The sequence below is a fragment of the Tenrec ecaudatus genome, chromosome 11 (assembly GCF_050624435.1).
Source record: "Tenrec ecaudatus isolate mTenEca1 chromosome 11, mTenEca1.hap1, whole genome shotgun sequence".
Lineage (NCBI taxonomy): Eukaryota > Metazoa > Chordata > Mammalia > Afrosoricida > Tenrecidae > Tenrec > Tenrec ecaudatus.
Window position 1 is genome coordinate 14435926 of NC_134540.1, and position 17775 is coordinate 14453700.

The 17775-nt window shown below is 46.9% G+C and overlaps 1 pseudogene; it reads right to left on the reverse strand.

Moving 5' to 3' along the window:
* Positions 1-16707: 16707 nt before the first annotated feature.
* LOC142461594 (large ribosomal subunit protein uL2-like) lies at positions 16708-17564 on the reverse strand (annotated as a pseudogene).
* Positions 17565-17775: the final 211 nt, after the last annotated feature.

Here is a 17775-nt window from a genome sequence, read left to right on the forward strand (position 1 = left end):
GTTCCATCCTGTCCTGTAGGGGTCGCTGTGAGTGACAATGGACTTGACAGCAGTGGCTTTGGTTTTATTTTTTTGGAGACCCACTGCCCAGAGTCGACTCAATGGCACTGAGTTTGGTTTGAGGCGCTGTTCCAAATGATGGCTGGTCCTCAGCCTGTTGGAAGCCCCTGGGCTCAGAGATGAGAAGAAAGAAGAACAGCGAAGGGACAGTCACATCACTGGTGAAGTCACAGAATTGGGCTCACGCCAGAGCTGCTGCTAGCAAAGTCCCTGTCCCTGAACCATCAGGCTCAGCTTCCTCTTGCCCTTGCTGTCCTAAGTTTCCTTTGCCTTCCTAGGCATCGTCCCCAGAGAGCTGGTGGTGAAAGACAGACTCCCACACGCATAGGCGTGCCCAGGGTAAACAAGAACTGGTGCCAACCCAGAATCACATCTTCACCAACATCTCGCTTGAAAGCATGGGGCCCTGGGCTCAAATCTTGGCTCAGCCACTTCCTAGTTGCACATTTGGGGTAGACGTCTCCTCTCTGGGTGTCGACTTCCTCCAGTGTAAGTGAGGTGAGTATTTTCCCCCCAGACCTGCGGGGAGGACCAATAGCATTCAACCCACCGAAGATGCTTAAAGGGGTCCCTGAAGACTTCGCCTCTGAAAGCACAGGTGACCAGCGTCCATTTTCAGGGGAAGCAATCGCCACGCTGAAGTGGGCCACCGTGGTCCTGACTGGGCAGACTGGCGGGACAGCTTTGGTGGAGGTGGTAGGGTGGGTGGGTGTAGGAGACACGCAGAGTTCTGAGCGGCCCAGAAGCAAATCCCTTTAGGGGTCAGTTGACGTATTCCTTTTTCTTGCCCTGCTTTAGACTCCGCCTTCTTCTACTCAGAGCCGAGGTACCAGAAGCCATGAAGGGCTCCCTCGTGGGAGGAGCGGGCAGTAGGCCTCCATCCCCCTTCATGCCTACCCCATGTGTACCAGGCGCTGATGTGACCAGTCACCTCCTCAGGTCCCTGCGCCCTGTCAGGGAGGAAGAAGGACACAATGACCCCTCTGACAGAGGATGAACTATCAACACGAAGACACAGGCACCTCTTTGCACATCACCGAGTTGAGTGTTCATGGGAATCCATGTCTTTCGTGCTTACGGGTGGACTTCCCTACACCCTTCCACTAGAAACTCTCAAGGCCCACAAGGAGCCCCTGCGTGGTATGTTCAGTGGCCAACAGAGACTGGAGGTGCCCAAGCTTCTAGTGAGTCAGGTCCAGTGACCTACGTGGGAAAAGCTAGCCATTGAAAACCATCCGACTCCTCATGAGGGGCTTTGGCCCCTCTGAGACGGCTTTGGGTTTTGTGCTTTGTTTTCGTTTTGTGTTCTGTGAGTCGTTTGATCAAATGGAGGGGCACTGAACAGAAAGGCCGCCATCGAAGTCCCTTTAAAGGAGAGCTGGTTCAGTGAGCACCTCCAGGCTGAGTTGTTGGCCTTTAGGTCCACGCTTCAAACTCACCACTGCTCCGTGAGAGAGAGGCCAGGGCTCGTGATCCTGTAGAGATGCCCAGGCTCAGAGACCCCAGAGGCAGTTCTGCCCTCTGCTAGGGGATTGCTAAGAGTCCAGATCAAGTCCATGGCGGTGAGATTGAGGGTCTTTGTTGCTGGTGTTTGAGCAAGTCTTATGGCCTGCCAGCCTCAGTTTCCCCAGGGCGATGGGGACCGGAATCAATGGTGCCTACAGACGACTTGGGCTCGTCTTTCTCTCCCCGAGCTTCTCAGAGGCAACTGCTCCCCATGGAAGTGATGCTTTAAGTTATAATTTCATGTGTTATAATTGCTGGTATTACTCAGAGCTGGAAAAGAAATGTTCCCAGTTCCAGGAAGAACAACGGCTCACATCTGTAGCTGCGGGGGGGTGGATGGCAAGACTGACCGAGTGTGGCCATGTCCAGGTCTTGGTCCCCCCAAGGCAGCTGCTGGGGGGAAAACGGCGGCTCTGGTCAGGGAATGTTCCAGTGCACCCCGAGCAGACAGAGGTTACCAGGATGGGCCCGCCAGCTGAGCTCCTGCATGAGACCTCAGGCAACCCAGAGAGCAGAGCCCAAACAGATGCGCTCAGCAGCTGGGGAGGCAATTGCACCCAGGCCTGCCCAGACTGGCCTTCCTCCTGTCAGGGTGTGGGAGGGCCCAGGGCTGTGTGGGCCCCGGGGGACTGCCGGGTTTGGAGCGCTGCTCAGCTGTGGGAGACTCGCCAGTTCCCAGGTCGGCTAATGAGCGGTGTGCTGTCTGGCAAGGGCGCTGCCCCGGGAGTGCGTGTGACTAATCACACATCTTTTCAATCACGCTGACGGCTCATTCTCTTGGGTCGTCTGCTCTCTTTGCTGAAATAGGAGCAAATGAGCCTCGTGCTGGAAAAGGCAGGGCGGGATCAAGGACCCCCTGAAGGGCTCCCCATGCTCCGTGCCTGGGTGTTCTGCAGCCTGATGGTGTCAGGGTCTGCCTGGGGTGGGCTGGCAGGCCATGTTTGTTGTTCCCTCTGCTCCGTGGCGGTGGCCTCTGAAGGCAGTGCCCCCGTGACGGTTCTGCTGGGCTACTTCACAGATGTGCTGTTAGTGTTCTAGTGTGATGTTGTCATTAGGTGCCAAGAGACTGGTTCCGACTCGTAGCGACCCTGTGCCCAACAGATGGAAACACTGCCTGGTCCTGCACCATCCTCGCCACCGGCCTTAGGTTGAAGCCCATGGTTGTCAGCCCTATGTCAATCAGCCTTCCTCTTCTTCACTGCAGATCTGCTTCACCAGCCACCATGTCCTGTTCCAGGGACTGGCCTCCCCTGGCAACAGGTCCAAAGTATGTCCAACGACGGAACCTCGCCATCCTTATCTCGAAGGAGCATTCTTCCGAGCCAGATTACACTGCAGTCCAAAGGGACTGCTCTCCCATTTCCAGTTTAAAAGATAATGTTTCTGCCAGCAGGTGGAAACTTAGGCCTTCAGTGGCTTTTTCAAAGAAAGCTCACTGCCTGCTGCTGAGTCGGTGGAGAGGAGGTGGGAAGAGCCCCTGTCCTTAGACTGAGCAATCTCGCCAGCACTCTCTGTGTTGTCACTGTCCTGGGAAGTTGGACTGGATATTCCTGCTTGCTCTTGCAGGTGGGTCGATGTATATGGATTGATCTGTGAACCTCAAGACTTGAAAACCTCACCGCCATAGAGTTGATGCTGACTCATCGGGACCCTGCAGGACAGGGTAGAACTGCTCCTGTGGGTTCCTGAGGTCATAACTCTTTACAGGAGCGGAGAGCCTTATCTTCCGCCCAGGAAGCTGCTGGGTGTTCGAGCGCATACACCCCCAAGCACACCAGGGCTCCTTGGTCTATCTCAGGAGAGTTCGTAATGCCACTTTGGGTAGTGGTGGCTACTGTGACTTGCTGTCCCCTCACGGCCACCTTCTGCTGCGATTCATAGCATGCTCAGTGGCTGATTTTCATTTCTTCCTACTCTATCTTATTCTGGGACATAAGTTTCCCAAATTTATTTGGATTACTACCCCCTTTTGAAAAAAAAGAGAGAGAGAGAGAGACAGAGGCAGAGAGAGAGAGAGAACTCTTCAGTGCCTCCCCCTGGCAATGAAAAACTTGAATTGTAGCCCATCCTTCGCATTACGAGCTTCCTTCCTTCCCCTTGGTCCTCCACATTATCAAAGAGGATGTCCTTTATTCCCCTCCCCCTCTCTAGCAATTCACCTTTCCTCTCTCATGTCCTAAGTAAGTGAGTTGAAGTCTTACCCTTCTTCCTTATTTCTAAGGAACATTTTCATTGCATTTCATCTTCAGCGGACTGGTTCTTTTGAAAACTCATGGACGTGTCTTCACCAGTGCCCCAGTTGGAAGCAGCAGTTCTTCATTCCTTTCACGCTTCCCTCCCATAACGTCATAAAGTAGATGGCATTCCAATCCCCACATTTCAGAAGACACTGAAGCAGAGAAATGTTAAATTGTACATCTAGGACTCACTTAGCAGCTACTTCATGCTCCAGCACATCACATTGGTGACAATAGCAAAAGAACTGCTATCTGACTGCTGTGTGTGTTCACAACAGGTCTGGAAGTCGTGAAGGCCCAGGTGTGAGGAGAGAGTGTCATTGGCTATGATGACCAAGGTTCTGTTGTCAATGTCGATGGGCCATGATTCTTAGAGGTATGATAAGTATGTGATGATGTAATTTGGCAGTAGTATGATGATGTGTTTGGAAGTTATGTAATGAAATAGACCTCCTCCACGTTGTGATCTGATGTGATCATCCTCCATTTTTTTGCATAATGTCAATCTTCACAGACTGACTTGGTCTTTGAACCCCTATGATGTCAATAATTGAGAACTTGGCTTATATGCTCAAAGCTACAGATCTGGAAAATGGTGCAGCCAGAGCCATGCTAAGATAATATAAATACATCATGCTCTAGTTGTGGGATAAGAATAAGAACTTTTGACTCTTCATGCCTAAGGCAATGAGGTTGGTGACAGGTACCACTACTTCTGAGTTAAATTCGTGGTGAGAGGAGGGAGCCCCTGTTCCACACCCTCGCTTTTTTAGGTATCATCTCAGAATAGGATGCTACAGAATTTCTTGGGTAACTCAAGTCCCAGACATCCACGGCCAAGCTGCAGTTATTAGGTGCCGGTCTAGGTGTCGAAGTAAATAAATAAATGGGAGGACAGTCAACACCCATTTACTTTATATCCTCAAACACAGACACACATGCTCACTACCCAGCACACACTGGACTGGACTTGCCCCACCCCAAACCCTGAAATGAAACAAACTCCGAAACACAACCAGAAAAAGGCAATAACAAGCTCGGATGTTTGTCAACCGAATTCCCTATGAATGGAATGGGACTAGATGTTGCCATGACCTAAATTCCAGGGCTATTACACAAAGGAGCTTGGGACCGGTTCTCCCTGGCAGAAATAAAATGGCCATTATTCATCCTCACTGCCTCAAGGGGAGCATCCAGGAAAGAGAGAGAGAGAGAGAGAGAGAGAGAGAGAGAGAGAGAGAGAGAGAGAGAGAGAGAGAGAGAGAGAGAGAATTGGGTTCCCAGGGTGTCCTCTGGCCCGGTTCTTCCAAGAAAGAGCCCAGCAATCATGCTTACATCTTTGCCTCCCTCCAGACGTCAGCAGAGATCTGGAGTGAGCATCAGGCCGCCCTGGGGTAGAAAGGAAGAAGCTAGGTGGAAATGAAGGCAATAAACGGAGATCACTCTCCGGGGTCTCCTTCCAGAACCTTCTCACTCTCCATTTCCCTCTCCCCGCCTCCCGCCTCATCTACTCCTGACCCAAGCTTTTGGCAGCAGCGGCAGCAACCTCTACAAAAAGCAAACAAAACTCTATCTCCCATGGCAGGCGATCCCAAAGAGTTCTTATAGGGGTAAAAAGCCAGAAAGAAAACGTGAATAGCACAGAAAAGGGAAGGAGTGACATAAAAAAGAGACTTCTTGTTAATGACCGCGTGTGAGAGGACCTCATAGCCCACGGAGGGGTCAGGAGGGGACCATGGCTAGTTCACTGGAGTCTGTCATGTTAATTTGTCCAGAATTAACGTGGTGACATAAATCCCCACATTTCACGGGGTCAGTACAGTGAGAATTGGTCTTTTGCTTAAAGATCAGTCTAAGGCGAATCCTTGGCAAATGGCCAGTGTTCCACACAGTGTTTCAGAGACCAAAGCTCTTTCTCTATGTTATTTCACTGTCCCCAGGTGCATTCGATCCTTCACGTCTAGCCAGAGAATGGAGGAGAAAAGAGTACTTGAAGGTTTACAACGTTTTCATAGGCCTGGCCATACTCTAAGGTCCAGAACTAACTCCATAGGAGCCTACGTATATATCAGAGTAGCCACTTCTCACTCCTCCCACTGCAGTCTACAAGGGACCGGGGATCTTTGGTTGATACCTGTAGTCTTTGCTGCCAACCCCTCCCCCCCAAACTCTGGCTTTATCAAGTTGATTCCAACTCATACTGGTGCCACATGATGGAAGAGTCCTGCTCCACAGGGTTTCTGACCCCACGGGTCTTTAAGGAAGCAGGTCGCCACATTTTCCTCCCACAGAGCGGCTGGTGGGTCTGAACGGCTGACCTTTTGCTTAGCTGTTGTCTGAGTTCTCTAGTGCTGCTGTAACTGAAATCACACAAATGGAATTCTTAATAGGCAGAAACGTATGCTCTCTCAGTCTGAGAGGCTGGAGGCTTGAACTCCGGGCGCCACCCTAATGGAAAGCTTTGTTGGTTCTGGTGGAAGATCCTAATTTGCTTTCAACATCAGTGGGCTGTAGTCCGTTGGAGAACTCCATGTGTCTTGACATCCCTCTCCTCTGGGTCTAAAAGGTCCCAGTACAGGGACCCTGGATACAAAGGATGTGTTTCAGCACCGGCTCTTCTTGATGGTGGTCATCAGGCTCTCCATTCTAGGGTCACTTGGCTCTCCTTTTATCTTTTGGAAGACAAAAGGTGATTGTGGCAGTTACATAATTTCATGTCAACTGGACATGATGCATAGAATGTAAGGGTGTCTAGCCTGCCAATCAGGTCACACACTCTGATGGTACCTCTTTGTGGGCATGACCTTCTCATAAGTAGGGTCTTGGGAACTTCCCCGGCTCTCTGCCTTTACTTTCCTGCTATCGAATCACTGGAAGAGCTGTCACAGACACCGCCATTGGATCCACAGGACTTTGCCCCCACCAGCCAGCGATGTTCCTGTATTCTACATCATTGTGTGTGACTTTATGAGTCTAAAGAGGGATTTATGGACTAGTATCAGACTTATGGCCAACTATCAGATCTATGGACTTGTTCTGGACAGGACTGTCATGTTCTATTGATGCACAATTACTCATTCATTTAAAGTTCTTTCTTCCACATAGGTGCGTGTCCCTGAAGTTGCTTCTCTGGTCTACTCAGCCTAACACTGCAGTGCAGGCCACAGCCCAGTGTTATTCATCTTACAGGGATCAGAGCTGTGATCTGAGTAAGAGTCTTGACTCCCACTCTAATCCTCTTACAACTGATTGACTCATTACATCAGATCATCAGATCCTGAGGGTTGGTTACATCATGACATAATTGCTACTTCTTGAGAATCATGGCCTGTATTCTTGGAGACGCAGTTCAACCCATGACAGCTTAATCTTCTGCCCTGCCAGCATCCCTGTATTTGTTAAAATATATTTGTTATACAATATATACATTACATTACACGTGTTTTATACAATATCTCATAAACTTTCAAAGAATGCATCAGTTCTGCTTTTCAGTCACTCACCTACTCTATTTCAAATGATCATGAGCCTACTATTCAATTTAAAGCAGGGCCCTCGTTTAGACCATGGATCACACAACTGAGAATAAAACACAGGGTTCTTTAATTTTTTGAGATAAATTATAATTGTACATGCCTTTCCTTTTAGGCTGCTATTATACGGAAACATTTTGCTTTAGGTTCCAGGTCACAAGAAATGTGTAATATAATATGCCTTAACTACTTGTAGGATAAGCATGCTTACGGTTATGGAGAGTTGAAATTTCTTAATATGCCCCTTCTATCCATCTCTGGATAACTCTCACTAAATGATTGGGTGGGACTACGCAGAGAAGGTGTTGAGGCCTGCTTGGTTTTGCTATTCTTCTGGGTGCAAGAGATCCCGCTCAGAAACAGGAAGAGAGATTCCCAAAACCACCAAGAGGAAAGCGCCATCAGTCAAGAAACATGGGAGATCCCTGCCTGCAGAGGTGGCGGCAGCGGAGGTGTAGGCACAAAGACCACGAGACCAAGCAAAGAATCCAGGTTGGCCCAGACTAGGAGGCAATCAGGCAGAGTCGCTGGAAGGTTTCCAAGCCCATAGAGCCGGGACCATGGAAGCAGGTAGTTGAGAGACTTAGGACTAGAGAGAAAGTCAGCTGGCTGAGTAGAAGTGTTGCTGTAGACTGAAGACTACACCCGTAATGTTTTATGATCCGGACTTGTGGTAACCTGTCCCCTTCCCTAATAAACCCTCAGAATCCTGAATCTTATCTTTGGGCGCTGTGTGGCTACTGCCATGAAGTATCACATTCAGAAGAGGAGGAGAGTGCTGTGATGTGTGGTGGCGCAGTTGTTGACAGACGAAGGCAAAAAGAGAGGGGAGGTAGAGGCATGTCTGCCCGCTCCCTGTGACAATTGGCCTTGGGGTGGTTTGGCATTGGAGTTTCTTTATCTACCTGCTGAAGCCAGAGCAGGTCAGATAACACACACACACACACACACACACACACACACACACACCCCGGGGTCATTCCCACTAAGTCCACCTTACCCTCATTACATCTTCATGTCTTCCAACAATATCATAACCCAATCTCTAGCCTCCAAACACACACTCACACATACATATGCACGTACATATATGTGGATATGTAAAAAATAATATATCTATATATATATTGCTGCTGGGATTCTAGTGCATACATATATGGGCTTATTAAAAATCTGCTTAAACATGCCTCTGTGATCAGTGGGTAGCTAAAGGCAAGTTTTCTCAGAAATTCACATCGTACATTCATCTTAGTCTCATGGAGAAAATATTTTGAGGTCAGTGCTGATATAAATTTTTTCAATAAACTGAAGTGCCCATAGTCCTAAATCTTTGAAGCTTTGCACAAGTTCATAGGAATGCTGCCCCCAAGTAACAAAGCCATTTTTAGATGGAGCTAGCATTTTAAGGAAGGCCATTAAGACCTCAAAGATGAATTCAAGGCAGAGAGAGATCAGCTAAGAAGATCAGCAATTATTTGGGGGGAGATATCAAAAGTATAATGTTGCTAAATTTTCTCAAAGAACCAGGGAATCAAAGAGGGTTATTAGGAAGACGTTTTCAGGGAATTTGAAGCTACACTGGTGAGAACAAAAAGTCAGTAAATCTCACATAGGAATAGTTTTCTATCACAATGCACCTGCTCTGCAAGGGTTCTAAGGGCTGCCCTATGTGACTTTAATTGGGAAACCTTACCCCATCCACCCCGAGTCCCGGATCTTGCCTCTTCAGACGCCTTTTTATAATCCAAATTCAAGAAGATTGAAAAGAAATACAATTTGAGTGCCCCAAGGGCACCCAAACTACTGCTTGACGTGGTATAAATCCGAGGGCAGACTTCCCCAGGGGAGGACCGGCGGGAAGGAAGAGTCCCCTTCAGAATATCTTTTTCACCTCGGAGCCCGACTGGTCTTGCCTGTTTAGCAAAGTCTGCTGTCACGCCCAATAATAGGTCATCAGAATCTGAAACATCAGAAGATGGAGCCCTGGTGGCACAATGGTTACGTACTGGGCTGGTAGGCAGTTCAAAGCCACCTGCAGTTCCGTGGGACAAAGAAAGAGGTACCATCTTGGAAACCCACAGGACTCGCTATGAGTCGCCATTGATTCTGTGGCAGGAGTTGAGAGAATGCCTCTCGAAGGCCAGAGGTGGGGAGCAACGAGAGAGTGACACCTCTTTAAGCTTTCTCATCTGCCTCAGAGCATGGCTTCCATCCTAAGGTCATCTCAGGGTCCAACCCGGTTGCTTGCACACCACCCATCACCCATCCCTCCCGGACAGCACACTGGAGTTAGTGCAAAGGAGGATAAAGGTCCTGATCCCGCATCTCCTGGTTTCCCTGCTTAACTTTAGAGTATTCTCCTGGAAGTCCCAACAATAATTTTAATGACCGTTTACTTGCCAGGAATTCGCTGTGTCTACACGTAGGTGTGAAGGAATCTGGGAAGGTTATCTTTGGCCAGCATGCTCTGGGATCATCTTAGTGAGAAAGAAGAGGAGGTGAGTTTAAGTAGTCACCTGGCAGCACAGGTTTTAGCAGAGCGAGTAGATGCTTTGGGACATTATTGGAACTGGAGGTCCTAGACCAGTGGTTCTCAACCTGTGGGTCACAACCCACAACCCCTTCTCAGGGGTCGCCCAATGTATAACAGTAGCCAAATGACAGTGATGACGTAGCAACAAAAATAATGTTATGGTTGGGGTGTCACCACAACATGAGGAACTGTATTTAAGGGTCACAGCATTAGGAAGGTTGAGAACCTCTGCCCTAGAAGAAAACAAAATCAATTCTAGGAAATATACCATGGAATACAAGCACACACACATATATGTACATATAAATATGTATGTGTGTATGTATGTATATATCCAATCTGAGTTTTAGTATGGCAATTTCAGATCTGCTCTGAGTACCTGCTACCACTAGGGATCTATGCACCCATCATGCTGATGGCCAGTCCATCAGGCAATGAAGCTGGGTGGACTGGAAGACATTGAGTCTACACTGAACTGAAACAGGCAGGACCAGAGGGTAATCCTCCACTTACCGACTCGCTCAAGAATGTGGCCAAGGCATGCTACGCAACAGAATGTCTATCCTCTTCTCCCAAGCACCACCAGATACCCTAGTGCTCGGCAGGGCATTAGGAACCTATCAAGTTGGGGCCCTGGATTTGATAATTCCCTACTCTGCACAACTCTGCGAGCAGAGGCCCCTCTGGGCATAACAGGGAAGCAGGTGGGTCGGATGGATTTAAATCAATGACAGCTCTGCATGAACTAAGGGAACCTTTGGCGTGGGTCAGGGAAGATGATAAACTACTCACATTTCTCAGGCTGGTGTCCTAACACACGTGAGAGACGTGTATCACTTCCTTCCCCGTCCCTTGCTCCTTTCCCCTAACCCTTGTTGGCCAACCAGCCACGGGTGTTGAGTGAGTTCATAGCCCGCGCAGATCTAGGTCAGACCCAGAACTGAATACCAAGTTGCCAGAGGGCGGTTTGGTGCCAAATTTGATTAAATCAGAAGAAGAAAGGGTCTCCCTGCATCCAAATATGGGAATTTGAAAGAGCAAAGTCTAATATTAGAATACTTCAGATTTAGGGTGGGAAGACACCTTCTTATCAGGGAATTGGGGGGGTCCATCCATGTCAATACTCTATTGCAGAAAGACATGCATTTGTGTTGATAGATGTTTAAATTTTTTCCATGTTAGCTGTTACTCTGAAAAACAAAAGAAGTCATGCTTTACAAATGAGAAGTCCAGACGGGCCACCACATCGGTGGTCTCCAAGTCTTTCTCGTGACTTCCATTATTTCGGCAGGACCATTCCTGAAGCACAATGATGCCACCCCAGGATGGAAGCAGCAAGCCTCTGCCAGCTGGAGGACAGCTTTTGACAGCCTGCTTCTATCTAGAAATGACAATCTCATTAATGATGCTAAGTTTATATTGTAAATATATTATCACTGCTCTCGCACCAACTGCTTATGTTAAAAAAATAATGACTAATTAGCCTCAGCAAATGCATTATAAGAAGGTGGCTAATTTTAACTTTTTCTCCTCCCCATTTTATGAAGAGAATTCAATCAGAAGAGATTCAGAGGAAACAATCTGTTACCTGTAGAAATTTTGAATTCTTTGTAATATCCTTTGATCAGAGTTTTTAAGTACCTTGTGAAAATGGCGGATCAAGTATCTTAACAACAACAAAAAAAAGGCATCAACCTACAGCTTGTATTTTTCTCCCCCTATTCTTTTTCAAAAGACTGGTATTATAACTATTTTTCTTATTATGATTTGAATGAAAGCCTACAGAGCACCCTTTTTTCTAGTTGACAATTTATATGCATTTGGATTCATGACATTGATTGCAATTCACAGCATAATAATCCTCTTCTTTCCTGTGTTTATTGTTACCTTTTGTCCTCTTTCTCGCCCCTTCCTGCCCTCTAAAATTTATGCCTAGACAACCGCTGCCCTTTGGATCTCCAATAGTCAATTGTCCTCAGGGAAACATGCCTCCCTGGTGTTATTTCACCTTAGAGACCTGTCTAGGCTGGCTGAAAGCTGAGCCATGGGAGCAAGTTCAGTTCCAGACTTGATGGATGGCTATGGGTCAAAATCTCAAGAATTCCACCAGTTTCTTTCTAATGATTTTGAGTTTGGGTATTTTTTGTGGTTTTGTTTTTTTGACTCATTCCCTCAGGATATTTGGTTATGGCTCAGTGACTTTCATCATTTGGGCCCCCATTTGCTCTGTTCTATACATGGATATACTGACGGCATATATAAGTGCATATGTAGCAATCTGTCAGTCCTGTCGTGGGTGTAGCCCCATTTCCCTAATTTTAGTGTTAAAAAAATCTATTTAACCAACTTCACTGTGTTTCTAATTTAGTTTTATGATGCCATATGTAATTGCATCTGGAAATCCATTTGACTCTTCCTACCAGCAGGCTCATATCCTTCTAGACCTCTCTCTCTTACTCCCCAAATACTAGCTCCAAATGTCTTGTCCCTTCACCATTCCACCCTCTTTACATATTCCTCTCTCTCTGGCTCTGTAGCCACCCAAGTCAGCCTAGATCCATGTGGAACTCTTTCACACCATGTCCTTCTTGTCCATCTATCTCCCTGCCACTCCGAAGCAAGCCACCTGCTAGAAGCAACCCAGCCATCCATTTTCTCCCCTCTGCCAGGACTAATGGAGGAAATCACACATTCTTGTGCCTTGCTTCTGCTACAGATTTATGGAGCAGTCCCAGCGGCTTCCTTAACAAGGCCCTGATATCCTGTCCTGCCCCCCAAAGCTTTCATTCCTCATTGTAATGCGGTCATAAAAAGTAATTCTTGTCTTACACCTAAGGGCTCAAATAAAAAGAAAATGTTTTGAGAATGATGATGGCAACAACTATACAAATGTGCTTGGCACAATGGATGTATATATGGATTGTGACAAGAGTTGTACGAGCCCCCTATAAATGATTTAAAAAATATTCTTGGAAGAAGTATAACAGAAATACTCCTTAGAAGTGAGATTTTATCTCACATGCTCTGAATATGTTATGAGGACAGGCAAGTCCCTGGAAAAGGGCATTGTGGTAGTTACATAATCTTGTATCAACTTGAGGATATTAAGAGTGTAGGGTGGATCCTAGCCTGTCAATCAGGTCACAGCCTGATGTTGTTTCCTTGTGTATGTGATCGTCTCATGAGGATTCTGGGAACTTCCTCTCTTTCTCCCTGGAGGTGGGCCACTCTCTCTGCTTCACCTTCCTGCTGACAAGCCACGGAGTCACAATGATGGCAGCCAGAGACCTGGAGATGTGTCCACCACCATTGGATCCACAAGACTTTTCAGCCACTGGCCCATGAGCTTCCTGCATTAGGCACTGCTGCGAATGGCTATGTGAATCTGAAGAGGAATTTATGGACTAGTATCGGACGTGTGGGCTAACATCAGACTCATGGACTTGATCCAGACTGAGCTGAGATGTTTTCTCAATATACAATTGCTCTTTGATATAAACCTCCCTCTGACATATGAGCGTCTCTGGATTTGTTCCTCTAGTCAACCCAGACTAACACAAACATCACCCTTGGTGAAGTTGAAAGCAAGTGAAAGAGAGGAAGCCCCTCAAAGAGAAGGATTGACACAGTGGCTGCAACAATGGATTCCAACATCACCATTGTAAGGATGGGGCAGGGCCAGGCACTGTCTCATTCCATTGTACTTAGGCTCTCGATTGGTTGCCTCCAACTCAATGGTATCAGCAAAGGTAGGACCACAACTTTACTATCCATGATGCCAACTGCAATCTGAAAGGGTTTGCCAAGTTCAACAGCACCTCTCCTTGGTAAGTCTATGGTAACTGGTGTGAAGACTCAGGAGCTGGCTATTGGGGTTGGATTCTTGTCACCGACGAGCTATGGGATTGTAGCAAGTTTCTTTACTCCTTTAGCTTCCCTTTCTCATTCATGCAGCTTGTAAGGAGGAGCATACAAATAATTCGATGAAGAAGAAATTTAAATATGCATCCTAAGCATTTTACAGGGCCCTAAAAACCGCTTTTCTCTTCTTTAGCGAGTATTTTTAATTAATATATATTTGCCATCACCACTATCGTTCTTCTATGTGGGGGTTTTAGGGCTCTTCTCACCAGGTGCCGTGGGATCGGCTCTAGCTCATGGGCATCCCCACACTGCAGAAGGGCAGCTTGCATGGCCCTGCAGCATCGTCATGGTCATCGGAGCACTTGTTTCAGAGAAAGTAACAAAGGGTTTCATTCTGGGCCTGACCAGAATGCCATCGTTTTCCATTCCATGGACATTTACCGAGCACCATCGCTGTAGCACATACTGCTTAAGGTGCTGGGGCTATCACAAGGCACACATTCCTGAAGAGGCGCTCTCCTTGTAAGGTTTATAGTCTAAAGGGAAATGAGCTTGATCTACCGACAGTCCTGGATTTAGAAAGTGGCTTTGTCACTAATGAGATGGGTGACCTTAGAAGGACACTTTCTTTGAAAGCTTGTTAGGATGATCAGAGGTGAGGAAGTGCCAGTGCTGTCTGGGTAAATAGAAGGTAATCCATTCTGCTATTATTAGTGATTAGTATGTTAGCCAAACTTATCATGTGAACATTTTGACACAAACTCACATGGTTAAAACACATGTCAAAACAGACCCGACAAACTCATAGTCGTCCAGTGGATGCCAACTCACAGGGGAGACCAGCCCGTGGGGGTTTCTGAGACTGTAACTCTTTACGGGAGGAGAAAGGACCATCTTTCTCCTGAGGAGCGGCTGGTAGTTTCCAACTGCTGACCTTGAGATGGGCAGACCAACAATTAACCACTACGCGAACACCTGCTATGTGAAGGCTGTTTTAGCAGACCTCATTCCCTCTGGCTTTACAATAACACTGCAAGATATATATAACCATAAATACATAAAAAGTCTGTCTAATATAAATATAAAAAATATCATTATAAACCTGAAATATAACTATATAAATATAAGATATATAATTATACATCTGAATTATAATTCTAAATAAAACTGCATTATATATATGTACATGCATATATATCTATATGCATGCATTTATACACATATGTATTTCTAAACATTTGTATTTTCCTGCCAACCCATCCGTTCTGTTGTACATTGGGTCATTATGAGTTGGAGCAGATTCAACAGTGCTTAACGACATGCTCTCCACTTTGATGCTTGGTTGGTGAACATGTGTTAACCCATGGTACAGAAAGGATTTTCAAGAATAAGAACCATATGTAACATATGGTGACATTCACCATCTTCCTTGTACATCTAAATGTTCCAAATTAATGTCGTAATGCTCCTGGTGGTCAGTAGTAACTATGAATATTATGACACAGTGGTTACACCTGCCAATCTCACGGTCAGCAATTCAAAACCGCCGGCCACTCTGAAGGAGAAAGGGAGGCTGGCCGCTCCTGAAGATCAGAAACCACAGGGGCAGTTCTGCGTTGTCTTCCAGGGTCACCGGGAGTCGGAGTTGACTCAACGGCAGTGAGTTTGGGTTGGTGACTCTAGGAAAGGAATGTGTTAGGGATCCAGGGTCACAATTCCAAAATAGTGCTTTCCGCAAATGCTCGTGCCTGGAACGTCACTGTTAATTCACCACATCCTTACCAAATCCAACCACTTACCAAATCCTCGGGCTCACGACTAGTTTTTCAAATGGGGACTCATAGAAATCCAGTCACCTTAGAATGATGATCATGTGGAACTAATAACTGAAATTATGTCATGCTTATGACTTGTTTCTTCACATAGACACACTATGATTGATCTATGGTGGGGCTTACTGAAAATAGTGTGGGTGGTTGTGAGATGCTCCTGGCTTGGTTCTGACTCACAGTGGCCCTCTATACAACACTCCCAGTCCTGCACCATCCTCAAAACTGTCATTGCCAAGCTTATTGTTGCAGCTATTGTATCAATCAATCTTGTCAAGAGCATTTCTCTGTTTCACTGCCCATCTACTTAACCAAGTATGAAGTCCTTCGCCAGGGACTACAACATGCACAAAGTATGTTAGACAGAGTCTCACCATCCTGGCCCCAAAGATCACTTTGGCTGTACTTCTTGCAAGGAAGATCCGTTTGTTCTTTGGCCAGTCCATGTTAGTTTCAATATTCTTCTCCAGCACCATAACCCACATTCTTCTGAAATCATCCTATTCAATGTCTAAGTTTCACATGCATGTGAGGCAATAGAAAATACAATGGCCCGAGTGAGGTCCACATTAATTCTCTAAGTAACATCTTTGCTTTTCAACGGTTTAGTGATTTACTCAAGGCAATGTGTCCTTTGATCTCTTAACTGCTGTTCCATAAGCTTTGTCTATGGATGCAAGCAAGACAAAATCCTTGACAACTTCAATTTTTTTCTCCATTTATCATGATGTCAACGAGTGGTCCAGTTGTGAGGATTTATTTTTCTCCACATTGTTATAATCCATATAGAAGGCTGCAATCCTTTATCCTCATCAGCCAACACTTCAAGTTCTCCTCGCTGTCAGCAAGCAAGGTTGTGTCATCTGCTTATCACAGGTTGTTAATAAGCCTTCCTCCAATCTGATGTCACATTCTTCTTCATATAGGCCAGGTTCTCTGATTATTTGCTCAGCATACAGATTGAATACATACAGTCAAAGGATGCACACACCTTTCCTGGTTGTAAACCATGCACTATTCCATTGTTCTGCTTCTACAACTGCCTCTTGATCCATGTTCGGTTCCTGCATGAGGACAATGGAGTGCTCTGGAATTCTCATCTTTTTTATTTTGACAGGAGAAAAGGATTTATTGAGTCCTCAGACCTAGTTCTCCTTCTCCTGCACAGTCTTGGTTCCCTAGAGAGACCGGCAATGAGACCCACTTTGCGACCAGCAGGGGCATCTCTGCAGATGGTTGAGGGCTTGCCAATGGGCTGGTGGGTACCACCTCCAAAAGGATGCTCCACAGGGTTCAAGGCCACACCACGAGGCCAGCCGTTCCTCTTGGTCTTATACTTGTGATAGGCACAACCAGCCTTCAGGATGGGCTTGTCTGTGCAGCGACCACCAGCCACCACACCAACCACCACACCAACCACAGCTCTGTTGGCAGAGGCGATGACCTTGGAGCCCGAGGGCAGCTTCACTCGGGTTTTCTTGGTCTCAGAATTGTGGGAGATGACAGTGGCATGGTTCCCAGAGGCCCGAGTTAGCCTGCCTCCGTCTCCAGGCTTCTCCTCCTGACGGCACACAATGGTGCCCTCAGGCATGGTGCTCACCGGGAGACCATTGCCAATGTCGAACTGGGCCTTCTCGCCACACAACACGAATTGGCCGGTGTGTGTGCCTTTGGCTGCGATGAACAGGTCCGTCCGTTTCTTAAACTGGTAGGGGTCCCTAAAGACCACGTTGGTGAAGGGCGCACTGTGGCCTGGGTTGTGGATAATGTCCCTCACCATGCCCTTGATGTAGCCCTGCCGCTCAGCGAAGTCCATGGCTCTCAGGCTTACGATGATGCTTCACCTGCGCGTGGAACACTCAGCCAGCGCCTGTCCGCTGTCTCGGATGCCGCGGCCCATGGCAGCGGGGCTGCTTTCAAGCCGGCCGAAAGAGTGGAATTCCTATTCTTATCAACGCTATCCATAGTTGGTTACATTCCTCACAGCTGAATTTCTTGGCATCGTCAACAAAACACAAGTAAACATCTTTCGGTGGGTCTCTGCTATCAGCCCAAATCCCTCAGACATCAGCAATGATGCCCCTGATCCACACGGTCTTTTGAATCCAGCTTAAAACTTGAATGACTTTTTGTAAATGTCCTGTTGCAACTGCTGTTGGATGATCTTAAGCAACGTTTTACTTGCATGGGACATCAATTATATTGTTCTATAA